Source organism: Melospiza melodia, chromosome 5 (genome assembly GCF_035770615.1).
Source record: "Melospiza melodia melodia isolate bMelMel2 chromosome 5, bMelMel2.pri, whole genome shotgun sequence".
Taxonomy (NCBI): domain Eukaryota; kingdom Metazoa; phylum Chordata; class Aves; order Passeriformes; family Passerellidae; genus Melospiza; species Melospiza melodia.
The window spans coordinates 84,825,151-84,845,425 of record NC_086198.1 but is presented as its reverse complement, the minus strand read 5'-3'; the positions used below and the strand labels follow the sequence as shown (position 1 = coordinate 84,845,425).

General features: G+C 39.8%; 1 long non-coding RNA gene across 1 annotated transcript in view; it reads left to right on the top strand.

Moving 5' to 3' along the window:
• The window catches only part of LOC134418817 (uncharacterized), an 88,568-nt gene that overhangs the window by 32,459 nt on the left and 35,834 nt on the right, over nt 1-20,275 (top strand). Inside the window, exons 8-9 of the long non-coding RNA XR_010027865.1 lie at nt 13,676-13,794; nt 15,875-16,053. This is a non-coding gene — a long non-coding RNA (uncharacterized LOC134418817). The remainder of the gene's footprint in view (nt 1-13,675; nt 13,795-15,874; nt 16,054-20,275) is intronic.

Sequence of the window (20,275 nt, the reverse complement as noted above, 5' to 3'; positions counted from 1 at the left end):
ATTCAGGAGGCAATGAAACGTGATAATAGCTAAGGCCAAACAGAACACCCCATGTGTCTACTTTTTGGAGTAATGGAAAATATGCACCCCAATAGTAGGAAAAGGATGAATATCAATAACCTCCCCACCAACACTGTATTTGCAGATCTTGGGTTAGATGACTAAGCATGCTTCCTCTTTTTATTATCAATTTTGAAAGTTAAAGACTTTCCTTGTCTTTATTTGATTGATAAGAGTTATACAATTCAAAACTGGGGCAAGACAGTGTTTTAAAATAATATCCCAGGGTAATGAAATGGGACAGTTTCATAGCCTGCACTTTAACAGGAAAGCTTGCACACACACTCATACACATACAAAATCAATGCACATGCAGACACAATTAGTTTGTAACTATGATTTACTCTATCTTTCTTTTTTGTGCACGTTGCCCAAACCAAAGACATCCTTGCCTCTTTCAGAAATGAAACTCGGGTTTTATATTCTTATATGTTCCAAAGCTGGAACATGCATTTTGCTTCTGGCACTTCCTCAGTGCACAGGGCCCATTGAAATAATCATAACTCCCGAGGTCAACAGCACCATCAGGCCCTGGGGTGACCCATTTGGTCTCTGTTTTCTCTGGATATTTTTCTGTATCATTGTATCTCTCCTTTCTCTGGATATTTTTTCAGTATCACTGGCAGTAGAACAGAACTGTCCCTCTTGCTCTCAATGCCATGTGCAAAAAGTCAGATACACTAAATATTTTGGGTCTTGGAGCAGGAGCACCCTGTCTCTGGACTGGAGCCAGGAAGAGTATCTCTCAAGTAGGACATAGGACAAAAGTAGCTCCTTCACAAAGTACATTCCTCTTCTATATATTGTTTTTGCTGCTTGACTTTTTGTTCCTGGACCATTTTGCTCTGCAACCTATAGTTGCTTGACAGAGGGTCTACACAGAATGCAGGCTGCAGGACTTTGCCATTGCTTTCTGAAACTACACAAAAGCAAAATATTAATGAATTGTATTGTTGGCATATATGGTATTCATCTCATTGTCTGACACATTTCCACAGGTGTTGGAAAATAGACATAAAATTAGCCTGGTTCTGATTATTAATCTGACATTACTGATATTGATAAACCATGGGAGTGCAAAAGTGCCTGGTTTGTGCAAAAGCACTCAGTACATAAAAGTTAGGTATAATCTAGAGTTTTTGTGATGTGCAATGCTGCAGAAGCAGAAAACCCTCAAGAGTTACTGGCTTTTTTGGCAAATGCCTTAGTGACATGATTTCAGATCACTTCCTTGTGCCCTAAAATGCCCATGGCATCACTGGTGACACTCCCAGCTTCCCACTGCCCTTGTGCAAGGCTCCCATGGCGTGTACAGCTGCACACACCCAGGTTTATCACTGCCTGCAATGCACACGCATTCCCTCTCAGCCCCAGCTGTAATATTTACACAACAGATTGGATTAGAATATTTGCAAGGAGCCTGTTATGAATACCTCTTCAGATAATTTTTGTGGAGAAACTTTTGTTTGCTGATTAGCAAGATAATAGCCTTCAGTTCAGTATTTTGGGGTGAGGTTATCCAGAGACTGGAAAGGTGGTGAGGAATGCATACACCTCCATGAGATGCCCACACAGTGGAATATTCCCTCTGCACTCTGAAGTGCCACAGCAGAAGCCAGCTCCAGGGCAGGAGCTGTGTAACTGCGCTGGCACAGCGCTGAGCTCGAGACAAAAGGTCCTGCTAAAGATGTTGTAAGGTAATGAATGCAGACCTTATCCTCTTAGATTTAAAACATAACTTTTTAAATAATACAAGCCAAAGAAGAAAGTGAAAATGATAGACTTGCCCTTCAGTCGTGTTGTAAATTTTATACATGACTGAACTTGGAGTGCTACTTGCAATTCCTTCTGTTTCTTGGCAGTTGTTGCTTGACTCTTAAAGGTCTGCTCCTAGTCTCAAATCCCAGATTTAATTGTTTGTAATTATAATTAGAATGTAAGATCCTCATCTTCCTGTGTGTTCATGAAGCCAGGAACACCTCAGATCACAGAAAACTCCTACAAAAAGATAATTATGTTTTTAAGGAAATGGATAAAGGAAAAACCTACTCCCAGGATGAAACCTTGTGCAGTCTTGAGTAAATGATAAATTGGGAGTTAATACCAGGGGAAATAATGTCAGATTTTAACAAGACTGGTGAAGCACAAGGAATTTAATACAGGAAGGCTACATGTAAAAATACCAAAAACACCAACAAAACCTAAAATCCTGTTTTTGAGACAAGTGTCCTGATTTGTTGCCTGAAATTCACCCATGTGCAGAGGCACCTGTCCAAAGCCTCTACATGATCTCTTATTTCCAAGGCTTATGCAACATCCAAGCAGTGCCCAGCCTTAATGAATGTCTCTGTGAGAAAACTATGAAGCTTTGCAATTGCCTTTAGGGGCAGCAGAACTGTGACATTTTAAGAACACATATTACTTTTTCCCCTGAAAAATCTCTCTATAAAACGTAGCAGCTGATTCAAATCATCTTCTTTTTTCTGTCCTCTCACAGGTCGTGCAGGGGAACCATACTGAGAATCATATTTTCAGCACAGAGAACACAGAAAATGAAAATATACTTAGGGTGCTTTCAGGGAATTTTTTTAGTCATCAGGCAGCTTTAGGTTATTTGATCAGCTACACCTGGATCTTGTCTTGATGCAAAAACTTAAACAAATATTTCTGTCAGCAGAGAAGATGCCTCCAGTAACAAAAGGCAATTTGATGCGTTCTTTTCCTCTATGTTCCCATTTTTTGTGTCAAATCCATACAGTCAGAAGATCTGGATATTCTTTCTTCACATTTTCAGTTAACTGCAGTGTGTAAAATAATGCTATGCCAAGATTATGTGTACTGAAGATAAGGTATGATGAAAGCTGGGTCTGTAGAAAGATTTCTTAGGAAATGGCACTCTGCAAACTTTAACAGATCTCTAGAACATCCTGTGTCAAACACAGTGTGCTGAGATTGTCCCCCTTCCCAAAATATGGCTACTCTTAACTGTCTGAGTGGTAATTTCAGTGTCTTTTCTTCTCTTTCATCAGCTGAGTGTCAAGATGATGTCTATATTTCATGTACATAAAGTGAATGGGGAAATTTTCTCTGTGGATACCTTTTCTGCTTTTTAATACATTCTTCCTTTTGCCTGAAGAGAATTAGAAGCTGGCTTTTGACCTCCATTAATTTTTTTAATTTAATATTTCTCTGTATGCATTAAAAATATTATTAACCATACTTTGCACTGCAACATTTCCATTTCCTCTTCCTCTGATGCTTTCTCATTTTCTGCAGCAGGTGCCCTGTTAAGAACAGATTAGGAGAAGCAAATGGAATAAATAGAGGAAGTTTGGGCCCATATCCCACATCTTCCCCAAATACAGTGTTAGCATGTCTTTGTCTACCAGGCTGCTTTATAACTGACTGCTTCTCAAAGCGAAGCTATAATTATGAACTCAGGGTTGTTTGACAGCTTTCTAAAGGCAAATAGCACCATTTAAAATACTGTAAGTTAAAAGTGATCAGAAGTGTTTTCTGACTGTGGTATCCTGGTTAGCTATTGCATGTGCAGATGTTCAGGCAGGCTGTGCTCACTTCAATCACCTTGGTTTCTGCAGGGATGCTTCTACTGCCAGGTAAAGTCCCTTTAAGTGGCATCCTCAAAATCCTGCCTTTAACACCACAATTCTCGCAGCAGATCTTCCAATTTATCCCCTAATGAGCAATTCAGCTCCAAAGGTGGAAGACACTCTAAGCTTTGAGCATATCCTGAAGTCAAGCTGGATGAATGGCAGCACAAGCCACCCAACTCGGAGCCTCCCTGCGGGTTTTCTCAAACAGGCAGCTCACGCAAGTTGGGCAGCCACCTGTCCATGGGGCGCAGAGGCAGGGCTCTGTCCATGGGGTGCAGGGATCTGTCCATGGGGCACAGAGGCAGGGCTCTGTCCATGGGGTACAGAGGCAGGGGTCTGTCCTTGAGGTACAGAGGCAGGGCTCTGTCCATGGGGTGCAGAGGCCGGGCTCTGTCCATGGGGCACAGAGGCAGGGGTCTGTCCATGGGGCACAGAGGCAGGGGTCTGTCCATGGGGTGCAGAGGCAGGGCTCTGTCCATGGGGTACAGGGCTCTGTCCATGGGGCGCAGAGGTCGGGCTCTGTCCATGGCGTGCAGAGGCAGGGCTCTGTCCATGGGGTGTAGAGGCAGGGGTCTGTCCATGGGGCACAGAGGCAGGGGTCTGTCCATGGGGTGCAGAGGCAGGGCTCTGTCCACGGGGCACAGAGGCAGGGCTCTGTCCATGGGGTACAGGGCTCTGTCCATGGGGCGCAGAGGTCGGGCTCTGTCCATGGCGTGCAGAGGCTGGGCTCTGTCCATGGGGTGTAGAGGCAGGGGTCTGTCCATGGGGCACAGAGGCAGGGGTCTGTCCATGGGGTGCAGAGGCAGGGCTCTGTCCATGGGGTGTAGAGGCAGGGCTCTGTCCATGGGGCACAGAGGCAGGGCTCTGTCCATGGGGCACAGAGGCAGGGCTCTGTCCATGGGGTGCAGGGGTCTGTCCATGGGGTGCAGAGGCAGCACCCTGTTCATTGGGTACAGAAGAAGGGATCTGTCCTTGAGGTGCAGAGGCAGGGGTCTGTACATGGGGTGCAGGGGCAGGGCTCTGTCCATGGGGTGCAGGGATCTGTCCATGAGGTGCAGAGACAGCACTCTGTCCATGGGGTGTAGAGGCAGGGCTCTGTCCATGGGGCACAGAGGCAGGGCTCTGTCCATGGGGCACAGAGGCAGGGGTCTGTCCATGGGGTGCAGAGGCAGCGCTCTGTCCATGGGGCACAGAGGCAGCACCCTGCCCCTGGGGAGCAGAGGCAGCACTCTGTTCATGGGGTGCAGCGGCAGCACCCTGCCCCTGGGGAGCAGAGGCAGCACTCTGTCCATGGGGTGCAGAGGCCGGGCCCTGCCCCTGGGGAGCAGAGGCAGCACTCTGTTCATGGGGTGCAGCGGCAGCACCCTGCCCCTGGGGTGCAGAGGCCGGGCCCTGTCCATGGGTACATGGCCGGTAGTTTGTGTGTGCGGGTTGTTCCCACGCTGCCCGCGGCCATGCGCTCCGCGGCGCGGGGCCGTGCGCTGCCGGCACGAACAACGGGGCCCTCTAGCGGCGGCGGGCGCGCACTGCAGGCCGGCCCGGGCAGCGAGCGCTCCGAGCGCCCCAGGGCGAGCGAGAGCTCAAAGCGAGCGCCTTCGTTCTGATGATGGACACAAAAGATACGAGAAAAAAACCCGTCAACCCTCCTACTTTTCATTCCCTTTGTGCTTCTCAAGGCACAGTGTCTATTTTGCCCCTGCCTCCTTGTCAATGCCTGCTCTTTTCTCTAGAGGCTGTATGAGTATTGTACAATGCCAAGTGCAGCTATTGCTATTTCACAAAGAACCTGGAATAATAAGTAAAAAGAATATGCCCCTAGCCATGCAAAAAGACAATTGCTGCTTCTGGTACAATTTACATCAATTATTTCAATCTCTCTTTATTTTTTTCTTTTCTTTTTAATATATATCTATATATGAAATATAATATCTATATTATCTAGATGTATCTATAATATATATCTATATAATAAATATAGATATATATGATATCTATATATAATATATATACACACACTATATTTTATATAATTTATATATTTTTATATAATATATATTACATATTTTATGTATACTATGCATAAAATATATTATATATTATTTTAAATATTATTCATCTATTATATACACATATTGTTTAATATGTTTATATAATATATAAATAATATATATGATTTACATAATAAATTATATATAGTTATATTATAAATATAGATAATAAATTATATATATAGACCCCATATTTTTAATTTTATCCTGCATATTTCCAAGTGAAGTATGCTGGATGACAAATTCGAACCTTTTGGCACCAAGTGTGTCTGTTCTCAGTTTTCTGAGTCTTAAAAGGAGCCTATGGGCTGAAAATCCCTATTTACATTTTACCACATAGATTGTTTGGATTCAGATAGTTAATGACTGGGAAATAATTGAAAAGTATTTAATGGAATTCAGCAACAATAAAGGATAATTTTGCATGAAAGTTTTTATAAAGGTTATTGTCTGAGGAAATGAGTTCAGGGTACTTTTCTATAGAAGAAATGGGAAATACAGAAATTAACAGAATAAAGTAAGGAAGAGAAAACCATGTGCAGAATGAATACATCCCTTGCCTTTTTTCAAAAAGCTCTTTCATTCTGTTCCTTCCTGGAACTCCTCCTCTTTTTATTTGTCACCACTGGCTTTGCTCACATCCTTCAGCATTTGAACACATGCTTTTCATTCTGTGTTCTTGCAACATTTTCCTTGGCATTAGGTAAAGCTAGAGACAGCAACATCACTAGCTAAAAAGCTAAAAAATAGGAGATAACTTTGCTCACACCAGAGAAACTTGCATTAAAACAGGTAGTACACTGATGCTTCTCCAAAACAAAAAGCCTTGTTTTAGCTGTCCAGTAAAACAGCCACCAGGTTTTCATGCCAGTTTTGTTGGCTGGTTCAAGAGCATATCTTGATCTCTACTCTTATGGGTTTTTGGTACTATTGTGGCTCCTTAAGACTAACATTTTTCAAAGATTATGAGACATGATGGAAAAAGGCAGTGAATCTACTCTTATGACAAAACTTATGTGTAACAAATTATCCCCTAAGAGCTGGTACTAAAGCCAGATTGGTATTCCAGAAAACACAAAATAAAGGCATTCAGTGCTCATTAAAGTGTCTGCTTCAGCCTTGTAACATGCAGTTTATGAACAAAATTTTATTTCCTCTCCACTGAACTCAGAGAAGGACACAGGGAAACTGGAGGCATCTGAAGCCTATAGAATGACTAATTTTTTAGACTATTGTATACTCAAAATGATCTGTAAATGATGCATTTACTCCCAAATGCATCCAGTAGATATGTGCTTCTAGAGCACCACTTCAGGAGCCTGTCATAGCTCATTCTATACACAGGAGCCTTCTGAATGGGGAAAAACTGGAAGCATGCAATACTAAAGCCAGTTATTTGTCAAATTAGCCATAGAAAACTTTGGGGTTGCAAGACAATGAATATGAAATAAAAATAATGAGAATTCCCAAGTGATATGAATAAAGAAAAGGATGTGGTTTAACAAACAGATGAGTAAATATCGTAACTGAGGAATGGCATAAATTTAGTGATCTAAAAGGTCTAGTTCAACCCAGACTTCAGTGATCCATTTTGCTGTGTCTATCCCAAATATTTGAGAGAACACACACACACATGTGAAGAGGGGTGTTACAAAAATTTTAAAATCAGAATATAGGTGTATGTATTAGTCCACTTAACCATTAATATTTCCCCATTTGATTTTTTCCTTAAGTTTTGTTTATCGCAGAGAATATACACATGAATGGTTTGTGATTTTCCCATTGACACCAAGGTCATGATGGTCTACACTGAAACGACTGTCAGATACTATTTTTCTACAAATCTCATCATGATAAACTGTAATGATGCTTTTTAAGATGTCATGGTATGACATGTTAACAAGTACCTTGGCAAAGCTAAATGGCAGTGTCATTGGCAGGATACTTCATAACAGCAACCCTGCACTGTCAGAGAATCCTTCCTTCCTTCCTTCCTTCCTTCCTTCCTTCCTTCCTTCCTTCCTTCCTTCCTTCCTTCCTTCCTTCCTTCCTTCCTTCCTTCCTTCCTTCCTTCCTTCCTTCCTTCCTTCCTTCCTTCCTTCCTTCCTTCCTTCCTTCCTTCCTTCCTTCCTTCCTTCCTTCCTTCCTTCCTTCCACAGGTACTTCCATATAACATTTGTTCATGCAGTAGCACCTTCCAACCCAGAGCATTAATACTCACACAGAATTTTAGTGCAGTGACTTCCCAGTACAGGTGCAGCTCTCTGATAGGGAACCCTTTCAATGAAGATCTATAAGTCTGAGACCAGCTGTATTATTTGGAAGGAAAATAGAAATAAATAGAAAAAGAGCAGGTTTTAAAATATGTTTGTCAGACACTGGTTACATCGTGGATTCCAGCCAGATGATTCATTGTCTCCATTTTTCTTCTGTAATTCCCACAACTGCACCAAATATCAGAAAACCACTTCATTCTGGTTTTATACACATAAAAGAGATTGTCTCTCTAAGGAATCCTTTTTGTTTCAAGAAATCACACTAAAGCTTAATATTAGTAGTTACTGAAACACTTCTGAGTCCAGTTAAATCACAGAGCAAAAGAATTCAATGCCTTATCTATAAGAGATAGCTCTGAACTGAAGCAACTGCAGATATACTCTACAGCTGTTGAGAAAAGATCTGACATCAGTCCGAGATCAAATTAGAGATAACATCATATCTGTATCAGGAAATAAAAGAAATACAAATCCTTGAAGGGCAGGTGTAAATTGGATATGCCCAAATCCTGTAAGACTAAGAGAATGCAAAAGATTCAAAGTCAAGAGCCAAAATTTAGGGTTTGTATACCAGAAAAGTATCATATAATATATCATAACCATATGTGAGACAACATTAGTTGGGAAGATTTGACTTCAGCGTTTATTTAAAGAGCTGATATATTTAAAAAACAACAAAAAAAGAAGAAATTCAAGTGTAACACTAAATCAAACTTACAATTGTAGGAATATAAAAGTTATGGGTGGGGCAAATACTATTGTGAATCTTGTATGTGAAAATGAAACTAGGAAATCCATCTTTTGTGGACAAATCAAAGCCAATGCTAGACATCACACATATCATCACAGGTATACATGTAAATTTTAGTCCTATATGTCTACAGTAGTGTTGTTTGTGTGTTTGGAAGCAGCAAATAATCTATAAATTGGAACAGTAAACTAGAGAAGCCAGTAAGATAGAAGCCTGAAAGTCAGAATAAAAATAGATCAGTTTTCTTATCTGCTAATAGATAGAAGTCCTGGAAGGGTGGAAGAAAGGCAAGGGTCCTGCTGTGAGCATGAGGCAGGCTGATAGATATCTGATGAAGGTAAATGTTAGTATACTAATGAACCACTTGTGCCTGGAGGACTGATTTTGGAAAAGTTGAAGCTGTTTATTATATTAAGCAGAACTCTATAAAGCCTGTAGGGATTCTGCTGACAGCAAGCAGAGAATCTCAGCATCTTTATTCCATTCATGTCTTCATAAATCCACTGTTGAGACTAAAACAAATTACATACCCAGAAAAGACTTTAGCAGCTTTTTTTGCAACTGGATGGGAGGATCAGTGGTACCTGTCTGTTGTTTTGTTTAATCTGCTCATGACAACATACAGTGCTGGCAGCTGCAACACACTAACTTTATGAAACATGGGTTCATGAAAGGTTTCACATTTATCTAGAGTATTTCATTTATTAAAACAATTTATTTTAGAAAATTTCTCTACTATTCAACTCAGGTCTAATTGATCTTGGATTCTAAACAAAACTTTAGTAAGCTGGAAGTCCTTCCCCACTTGGTACCGTACCAATAGAATAATTGTTCTATACTTCCAGACACTAGTAATAGAAATGTTGAGTGATGTTGGATTGACAGCAAATCTTATAGGAAGTGTAACACTGATACGGCAATAAGCAATTGGCATTTCCTAAAAAATGCCCATCTTATCTAGATCCTGTGAATACTCTTATCCCCAGAAATAAGTAGAAGGATCACCTAAGAAGATTAAAAACTGGTCAGTCTCTTGGTATGTCCAGTAAGTAGCTTTTCCATTACACCCAATAGGAGACTACTTATTTTACCTGATTTGCCTTCAAACACTCACATCTTTAATGAATTCTTTCTCCTTACACTGTAGAATCATAGAATTGTTTAGGCTGGAAAAGACCTCTAAGGTCATCTAGTCGAACCATTAACCCAGCACTGCCAAGTCCACTGCCACATCACATCCCTAAGGGCTACACCCACACATCTTTTAAATACCTCTGGGGATAGTCACTCTAACACTTCCCTGTGCAGCCTGTTCCAGGGCTTGAGAGCACCTTTGGTGAAGAAGTTTTCCCTAATACCCAATCTAAACTTCCCACGGTGAAATTTGAGGCCATTTCCTCTTGTCCTATTGCTTGCTGCTTGCGAGTGATCCTTATAATGTGTATTTCAGTTTGTTTCCACACTTTTCTCATTTTTGGCCCAAAATTTCTGCTGCACCTCTGTAGTTACACTTACTTTCTAAGTAAATTCTCCTACTGTATATTTGATTTGAAAGCTGACATTCAAATTTATATTCCAGTCAAATTTATGTTCCAGTGCCCTTGCTAGCTTCCCTCTGTGCTTGTGCTGTAATATTGTGTCTGAAGCATCTGCTGGTTCTCCCTGAGCTTCATTCTCTGCATCACTAGTACCACACTAGAGTCTTTTTTGAAATCTATTTGTTTTATTTGTCCTATCCTGTCCCAACCATTTCAAACTCTACCATTCCATGCTAATGCTTACCTCAGTTCTCTGTTGATTGAAGCATTTTCAGGAAGTCCATCCCTCCCCTTATTTTTATAATTTACCATGTAGAAAATTGTCTCACAAATGCCCTCATGGACTTGCTGGACAGCTTGTGTTCTGACATACCAGTTTTGCAATAGGTTCTTTGGTAGTTGAATGGTCTTTTACCTGCATGTTATGGTATAATAAAACTGAGCCTGCTTTTTGGGGGGCCTGTATGAGAAACAGCAATTCCAGTGTCTTGGTAGCATATTGTGGTGGATTGATCTTGGCTGGACACTGGGTGCCCACTAAGCCATTCCATCACTCCCCTGCTCAGCAGGGTCGGGCAGGAGCTCCATCCACCTCATGGGTGCAGATAAAGGCAGTTTAATACAGCAAAATCTGTGTGCAGAAGCAAAAGAAAGCAAAGAATTTATTCTCTGCTTCTTATCAGCAAGTCTTGTCTGAATATTTCCTGGGTATTCAGTACATTTAATGGTGGTTCTGGAAGACAAATGTCATGATAACAAAAGCCCCTCTTCCTCCTCCCTTCTCTTAGATTTTCCATCTGAGCAGACACCATATGTCAGGGAATATCCCTTTGGTCCCTGTGGGTCAGCTGTCCTGGCTATCTCCCTCCCAAGATCTTATCCCTCCTCAGCCTTCTGGTGAGCAGGGAATGTTGGAGAGACAGCACTGATGCTGTGGGAGCACACTCAGGAGTATCCAAAACACTGGAGTGTTACCAACACCTTTCTAGATACCAATGCACAGCACAGAGACATGAGGGCTGCTGTGGAGAAAACTAACTCCATCTCAGACAGAACTAGTACACATATACAGACATTCACATGGAGAAGAAAGGAAAATTATTTCTGAGTGATGTCGTAGAGAAAATCAGACCATATTTGCCTTTTATAAAATCTACAGTCTAATAGTATCCACATGCAATTTGGCTTGAATCTGAATTTTGTGACAGTGTCTTGAAAATGATTAGTACGTATTCTATGTTCTTGGATAGTGATAAAGCTTGCAAGCAAAACATTCTAAATTCTATTTTTGACATTTATTAAGAGCCAAGGATATTACTGAAGTCCTGACATACATGATCCTTCAGTACTTAAATTGCTAAAAATCACTCTAATAAGATTCATGACTTACACCAGCATTGTAATTACTGTTGCTAATTTTCCTCAGACCTGCTATTGACAAAGTATATGGACCAAATTAACCTCTGCAATCAGTCAGATTCCTTCATTCTGTTTCTGTGAAAGTGGATATGAACCATGCTGTAATGTATCTCATAAATGGGCATTTGTCAGAAAGACTTTGCAATTTAAGCACTCGATGACAGTTTTAGACTTAGAAAAATTGGAGTAGATCCATGGATTCAGTTTAAGTTTTTAAAGTAACAGTAATTGAGGCTCACAATTGTAGTATTGAGTATACAGAGAAAAATAGAAGCATATGTGCACACAAACAGAACAGTTGTTCTTGAATCTTAGATCTGCTAAAGCAGTTACCTTGAACAAAAGTTAACAGCTCTAGCTAGCAAGGCATTTTACAACCTCTTTGTCCTTCACTTAGTCCTGACTAGAGACTGGGAGAAGATACCAGCTGATGTTATAGCTCGGTGGAAGAAAAGATTAGGTAGAATAAATAGCAGAAAACCTTCTCTGATTTTTGTCTCAGTACAGAGTATATCCATACAAACAAAACATGGATTTTTTTTTTTTGTTTGTTGATTTTTTTGGTTGATTGTTTGGTTTTGAGTTTTTTTCCCAAAGCAAAAATAATACAAGGAAGTATTGTAAGACATTTCTTAAAAGGAAAATATGTTTTTTAAATCCTACAGACTTCTTCCTAAATTATCTTTAAAAAAGTTTATCATCCAAAAGGAGGAAGTGGCTGTTTATAGGCACTTAAATTATTTTTAATGCTTTCCTAAACAGATATATGCTTAGGTGACACATTCACAAGTAGCAGAAATTATGGCAGTCCTCCAGTATGTCTGTTGACCTGGCTAACCCATCATTATACACTGTTCAGTTATTTCACAATAATTTTTTTTTCCCCTCAGAGGTTCTAGTCTACCAATAATAACAAGTTTACAGGGTTTGATTTCTTTAGATAAGGGTTATATGGGATTCTGTGGTTAGATTTCACCTAGATTCATTAAGAAATAATTTTAAAATGAAAACAGAACAAACACAAGGCACAGTCATTGTGTGGAGCTAGCAGCAATGAGCTACTTAACCCTCACTTTGATAACTGCTTCTCCTGCAGCTGTGCTTCAGTCTGCCTTTAAACTGTTAATGCAAGAATATGTACATTCACTTTTGGTGACAGTATGAGAAATGGAATATATAAACCTGCTTTCAACAGAGAATTTGCCATAAGGTTCCTAAAACTTCATTGGCTATTTTGTAAGTTCAAGTAGTTTGTGAACAGAAAAATCCTTTCAAAGCCATTTTCCTGACTCCAACCCAATTGTTTAATGCCAAACATAGTTCTAATCAACTTCATTTTTTACCCCCTTTTTCATACCTGAAATCTAAAGAAAATGAGGACAAGAGTAGAAAGAATTCATTATATACATATTAGTGCTCTGAAGTCTGGAAACAGGATTAATCATACCCAAAATAACCAGAAGAAAGTGTGTTTATAATCCCTGTACATTCTCATTAGCCACTTGAAACCAGTCTCTGGAAATCTCTAATTGGGGAAGAAATTCTATACAAAATCTTTGCCCCTGAATTGACTGCATCAGGGCTCTAGGGGAAAGGCAACATGATTAGCTTTGGCAGTTGGACTCAGCTGAGGGCCTGACTAAGAAAACAGATTCCCTGAAAGAATATTGCTGCTCTTGGCCTAACTCAGAGCACACCTCTAACTCTGCTATGGACGTCCCTACAGAAATTGTGAATCTTATCCAGTGTGATTTTGAGTCCAAGGACAAGGGCTCAGAGGCAGATTTTTGCCTTTCTGTTCCTATGAGGGTTACAATAACCACAGTTACTTATTAACAAATTTCTCCTTATTTTAGCGTAGACTTCAGATATCTAAATCCTGAGGAGGGTTTTCCTAGCTTTTAAGAAGAAACCTTTCCCTGTTTTTTCCCCTCTAATACGTTCATCCTCACGGCTGGTTCTCTTGTAGTAACCTCTTAATCTGACCAGACTGTAACTAGGAGATTTAAGATTTGAAAACTGCGCAGAATGAATTTGACTACACAGAGAGACTCGGAAACTCTATCTCCATTCTCCAGCAACTCTCTGGTAAGTTCTGTAGGTTCTGTGCTCAGTCAAGGAAACCTGGGATGGCAGCTGAATGTCACTGACCACACCTTTTGTGATGGCTGTGTTGGCCTGACAGAAAACGGAAAAGCTACTGAAATTATTGAAATGGAGCCAAAGTCCAGGGAGTGCAGCACCAATCTTGTCCTCCTGCTCTATTCTGCTGTTACAGTGATGGTAAAACAGATAAGAAACTGTGGAGGCAGAACTGGAGAGGAGATCTAGGGCTGTGGAGGACAAAGCTGAGTGAGCCCACCACAAGTTATCAGTGCAAATGCTCCATGTGGATTAATAATGGTGAAGTGTGATGTTTTCAAAGAATCCTGCTGGGATGAAAAAGCTGTGTAGAGAGGGTTAAGTCAGGGTAAGGACAAAAATTGAAAAAACGTCATCTCTGAAGGCGGTTGAGTAAAAGCAGAGCTGGGACACAGGGCCAACTTAGAAAGTTTGTGCATAAAAGTGATGCCTGAAAAAGAAAAAAAAAAAGCAAGCTAAAGGGACACCAAAGGAACAGAGAATACTTCCATTAGCTCTCTTATAATGTGAAAATCAGAATAGCTATATATTCTGGCCAGGCAAATGTATGCAAATGTATGTAAATGTCATGCAGATTGTATCTTCAGCTTTTTTGATGCCCAATGTAGTCAGGTTTATAATATAGTTATCCAGAGGAATCAGTGAATTCTTGCTGGCGAGGCAGAAGCGTTTGGGTATGGATGGAGATCAAGTAGTTTTTCTTCCAATTCTTCTTTAATGACTGAAGCAGAGTGGATAACTCTCTGAATTAGGCCATGTGCTAACTGGAAATCATCTGTAAAAAGGATCAGAGAAGCCATGTATCTATGCATTGAAATAGAGAGATATATGTCTTCTACTAGGAATTCCAAATTATGAGATAGTTGCTGTAAATCTCACTTTAATTTTTGTGATTCATTTAAGGAGTCACCAGGGATTTGGGGAAAATCTATCCAGAATTGAATATCTGTATCTTGTAAAATTAGCTAATATATATATCACATTAATTTAATTTTTTTGACAACCTGATAGTATATACTGGGCAGTGCAAACCACCATCATTGTGTATTCTATACTGGATTTCTATTTAATTATTTTATTTTTCTGTTTAAATACTATTACCTAAGTTTCCAAATTGTATATGGCTTTTTGATGTGTCCTGAAAAGACAACTGAATGCCAGCATGTGCCCTTCAACAGACAAAGAGGCTCAAAGACAGGAGAGGGAAGAAGATAACAGTGGCTACGGTTTGTGGAACATTCCCAAGCATTTTTTGCAAATACTTGCTCAAATGAATGAGCTGTAATTAACTATTCACATCCTTTTTGTGTTTGTTTTCCACAAATGTTCCAACATATTGGTTTATTGGCATGAATGATCAACGCAGTGATGACTTTGCATTTGTAATTATTATTATTTTTACTAGCAGGCAGATTCTGAGAGATATCCTCAACCATTTAGGAAAAAACCACATGACTGATACATCCAATAGCAAAAGTCCCTTCTGAATTTCTAATATCAGATACTTTGATTAAACTGCCATCCAATAACCCCATATGAATAATATTTATAGAAATTATTTAACAAAAAAAATCAGATCATTGCATGTGAAAATTATGAATAGAAAATTAAGCAAAAGTCCCCTCATCACAAATTAATTATTTATGTACCCAGTTCTGTTGCTGATATATGACTTTCTCTAGTATTTCAGCTACATAACCACATTTTATAGAAACCTGAACTGCCCAGCAACTGGGTGACTCAAGGTAACTCAGTGACTGTATTTCACCACTACATCCAGAAAGTAAAGTGCAACCAACAGTTAAGTTCAGCCCTGATGGTATCAGGGAAGTCTGAGTTAAGCTGTAACATACTATTTCACCTTGACTGAATCTTCATCATCTTATCTTTATCTAACAGGGCCCCACCAACTGAGAGAAAAAGTTAAGATGCTGGACTGAGAGGCAGTGGTTTCATGTGTGAAACAAGCTTTGCATTGGTGAATTTATAATAACAGAAACCATTCAGTTTTCTGTTCTACTTACAGAGTAATGTCTCAGAGAGAAGGAAATGCGGTGCCCCATTTTGGAGGATATGTTTTCCTGGCTAACAGCAGCACATTGCAGTTTCCTCTGGAGATGCAGCACATCCCAGGAGCAGCTCCCTGTACTAGACCCCTTTCAGACTACTCAAAACCACGCATCAAGGCAGTTTCAACTAAATTCGGTAAGTGATGGGTTTTTTAAAGTTTTATTTTACCCCTCTCATTATCAAATCTGTAGCTGTCTCAGGAAGTTTTGTCACGTCTACCTTCTCTTCATTATGGAACAGCAGTATTCTCCCAATTGTTAAGGTTGCACCTAGCTTTTAAAGTCCTATATTTGCCCTTCTTTAACTTTGGCTTAGAAATTGGTTTGGCCTTAAAATTTCCATACTTTGAAGGAAAAGAAGGATAATTAATTTTCTTCAAACACTGTATAATCAAACTATTTTTAATTTAGAGGTCAATTAAAAATTACCCCGATTGAAAATTTACTTATTTAATATTTTGCTACCTCTAACTCAAAGGCTGCTTATTATAACCTCTTAAAACTTTTCCTGCACTTAGATTCTTTTGATAACTCTCATGCTTCTTTAATTAAACATAAACCCCCCCAAACTGCAATTTTGAGAGTGTAGTATATTTTCCCTGAGGTTACCTTTGGCCATATTCTTGTGGGTTTTTTTTCATCAGATACTTTTGATTTCTGTTGGATTCAGGAGGAAAAAAGTATTGGTTCATTGGTTCATTCTGCAAGAACAAATATGTTTCTTGAGAAGAAATATTATGGTATCTCCACCATATGTGCAACTAGAACAAAAAGATAAATTTTCCAATTTTTTAAGGGCTATTTGAAAAAGGAAGTGTGGTGGGTTGACCTTCACTGAATGCCACATGCCCCCCAAGCCTTATCCCCTATGCCTTCCCTATTGTAAAGCAGGTGACCCCCAATGTGCGGGAGAAATGATGCATCTGACTCCACTGAGATCAGAAGGCTAATTAATTCATTTATCATACTATATTATTCTATACTATATTACACTACATTTAACTGAATCTGCACAGGCACTCAACTCAACTGAACAGAGTCTTGTGACTGTCTGCTGACCGACAGTCTGCACACGCGCTTGGCCCTGAGAGGCCAAGGAAACAAAACACCATCACCCTGGGTAAACAATCCCCATATTGCATTCTACTTCGGCACAACACAGGCGCAGCAAATGAGACAAGAACTGTTTTTTCTTTCTCTAAGGTTCCTCGCTGCGGTTCCCAGAAAATATCCTTGGGAAGTTGTGCATTGCTTTTCTCTGTGAAGAGAAATGTGGCCACACTTCCCAGCTGGACAGGGAAGAGAAAATAAGATTGAAAATGACTCATAGGTTGAGATAAGGCAATTTTCCTAAAGCAAAAGCAAAAGTTGAGAGCACATAAGCAGAGAGAAAAAAACCAGCATTTTGTCTCCTTCCCATCAGTGAGCAATGTTGAGCCACTTCCTGGGAAGCAGGGCTTCAGCACGTGCAGTGGCTGCTCCAGAAGGCAAATATTGTAAACAATCAATGCCCCACTTTCCTGCTGCCTGCCTTAGCTTTCACATAGGAGCTGATGTCATACGCTGTGGGTGTCCCTTTGGTTGATTGGGGTCAGCTGGCCTGGTGGTGTCCCCTGCCAGGATCTTGCTCAGCACTCACCTCCTGATGGGGGGAATGCTGACAGACAGCACTGATGCTGTGCCTGCTCAGCAGTACCCAAAACACCAGTTTGTTATCAACACCTTTCCAGCTAGCATGAAAAGCACAGCACTGTGAAGGCTGCTATGGGAAAATAAGTTTCATCTCAGCCAGACAGATCATCTAAAAATAAGTAAGGATTTTATTTATTATGAGGTTGTCTGCATTAGTATATCAACCCGTGTCAGCAATGTGCTCCTGGAGTGAACCTTCTGATCATTTCCATTCACCAAACCTACCTGGGTCCTGTTCTGTCAGGAGTCCTGGCTGGAATTAGTGCTAAGGAAGGACACCTGAGAAAATCACTGTGAATGCCAGGTATTCAGTGCCTGCTGCTGCTGCTGCTTCTCATAGGTCTGCTCTAGTTGTATCCCTCATTTCCCTTGATGAAGCCAGAAGAATACAGAACTCTGTGGAAGGTGGAAGCAGCTGCCACAAGACCAGCAGCACATGCAGCTTTTGGAGAACACAGGGAAGCACTTCACCCAAGGGCCCAAGTTAGCAGTCAGAAAAGGCAGGCAATTAACAAGAAAAGTTATAAGGCATATTAAAAGAATGTATTACTGATGGGATGGAGAAGGAATATTTTAACTTAATCAGAAACAAATGAAATCCTTCAAATGGCACAGATCCAGAACTTGACCAGGACTGCAAAATTGTCAATCACTATGCAGGAAAAACAGTAGTATTCATCATTAGCATGATGTATTCATCTCTTAGAGTGATTAATTAAGTACTTTCTATTCTATTAGCAATTGGGAAGGATGTGAAACAAAAACCATTAAGCATTTTAGAAATCTACTGTGCCCAATAACTTGCACCCGGTAGTATTAAAGAATTGGTTTTGGAGCTCTCTGAATATTAATGTTGATTTTGAATAAATCTTTATTTCTGAGGAAAATGTTACACTGGACTAGTAAAGAGTGCTGCTGTTTTTAAAGAGTGAAATGAGATGACGTGAGGAGCTAAAGACTACTTAGTAATATCAGCTTCTCTTAAAACCATGGAAGGTCTTGTATGGGACACAATCAGTAAAAAGTTCCAATTTTACCATAAATAATTCCAGTTACTGTGGTTTTATGGAAAATAGATCTTTTCAAGAAAATGTGCTAACATTGTTTCATAAGATCAGCTAAGTCTGGGTGATAAATTGTTGACATAATATACTTAGATTTCTGTGATTAATTTCACCACATTTGTTACATTACAAATTTTAAAAATAGCGCTGTATAGACTCAGTACAGATCAGTGTAAGATACTAATGAAATAGGTTAAAAATCTCCTAATGCATAAAGCGCAGTTAGGAATTACAAGTGGGCTCCAATATAAAATGAAGGCATTTGTAACTATTGCGTAGAACTTTAGAAATCATCTGGAATTAATCTTATGTGATTCTTTGTATTATCCAGTATTCTAGGATGATTATGAGGTGCTCAGAGAAACTTAAGAGTAGGGATGTCTGAAAATCTGTGACAGACACATTAGCCCTCCTTAATGGAGTTTGACTGAAATAAAGACTGGTTCTTTATTGTTATTTATTGTTCTGGTTCTATCAGTTGTTACCCCTGAAAATTCTGGGTATCTCTATGCTTGTCTAACACTCTCTTTATGAATCCACTTCAATTCTTGGCCCCAAAGATTTTCTCATTTTCAGATTCTTGCTGCAAAGTATATGAAACAGTGTATCTTTTTTCCATTGTTCTCTTTCTAGTTGCTTTGCCTCTCCTTTTGTGTGTGTGTTCTATAAGACATACATTCCCTTTAGCCTTCATTACAGTTTGTAAATTTGACATCCATTTTTTCATGGTCAACAGCCCCAGTGACTTCCATCTTTTTTCATAAGAGCACTTTTTAATGCTCTTGATCATTCCCATTGTCCTTCACTGAACCCTCTCTAAATCAGCATTATTGTTTATAAGATGGAGTCGCTGGTACTGCACACAGTATTTCAGATCAGACTATAGCACTGGCAGTTTAATCCTTTCTCTATTAGTTCTCATTCTTTATGCATCTTAATATATTTGCTTATCTTGTACAGCTGCACATTAAGCAGAAGTCTTTACTGAAGTAATTTACAAGGATAACTAGGTCCCTTTCTAAAGTTGGTACGCTAATTTAGAGCTCTGTGAGGTGTTGAGTAATTCATATTTTTTCCACCTGGTATACCTTACTTTGCTTTTGTTGATAATTCATTTGTCAGAGTGAGTAGGTCACACAGTTCTGTTTGTTTCAGAACTTGCACACAAGCATCTCTGAACTTAGGCTGAACTATTTTTTATCCCTTGCAAATTTTGCTGCCTCACAGCAATTCCCACTTCCTAGATGATTAATAAATAAGTGGATGAGCAGGAACCTTGGGGCCCACTGCTGTTATCCTTTGACATGATGAAATTGACCATTTAATCCTGCCCTTCACCTCCTTTTCCTCCACCACTTCTTGATCCATCACTACTTAGCTGCCTTCATAGCTTCTTGCAAAGAATTTTGTCAGCGGCCCAGAGAAGTTAGAATAAATTATGCTAGCTGGTCTTCTTTATTAACATTCAAGGAGTTCCAGGAGATTAGCACGACAATATTTCCCTCTGCAGGAACTGTGCTGATTGGCCCCTATTTGGTCATGGTCCCCAAGAGTTTTGCTACTTTGTTTTAAATTATTATTTCAGCTAATTCATAGTGTTCA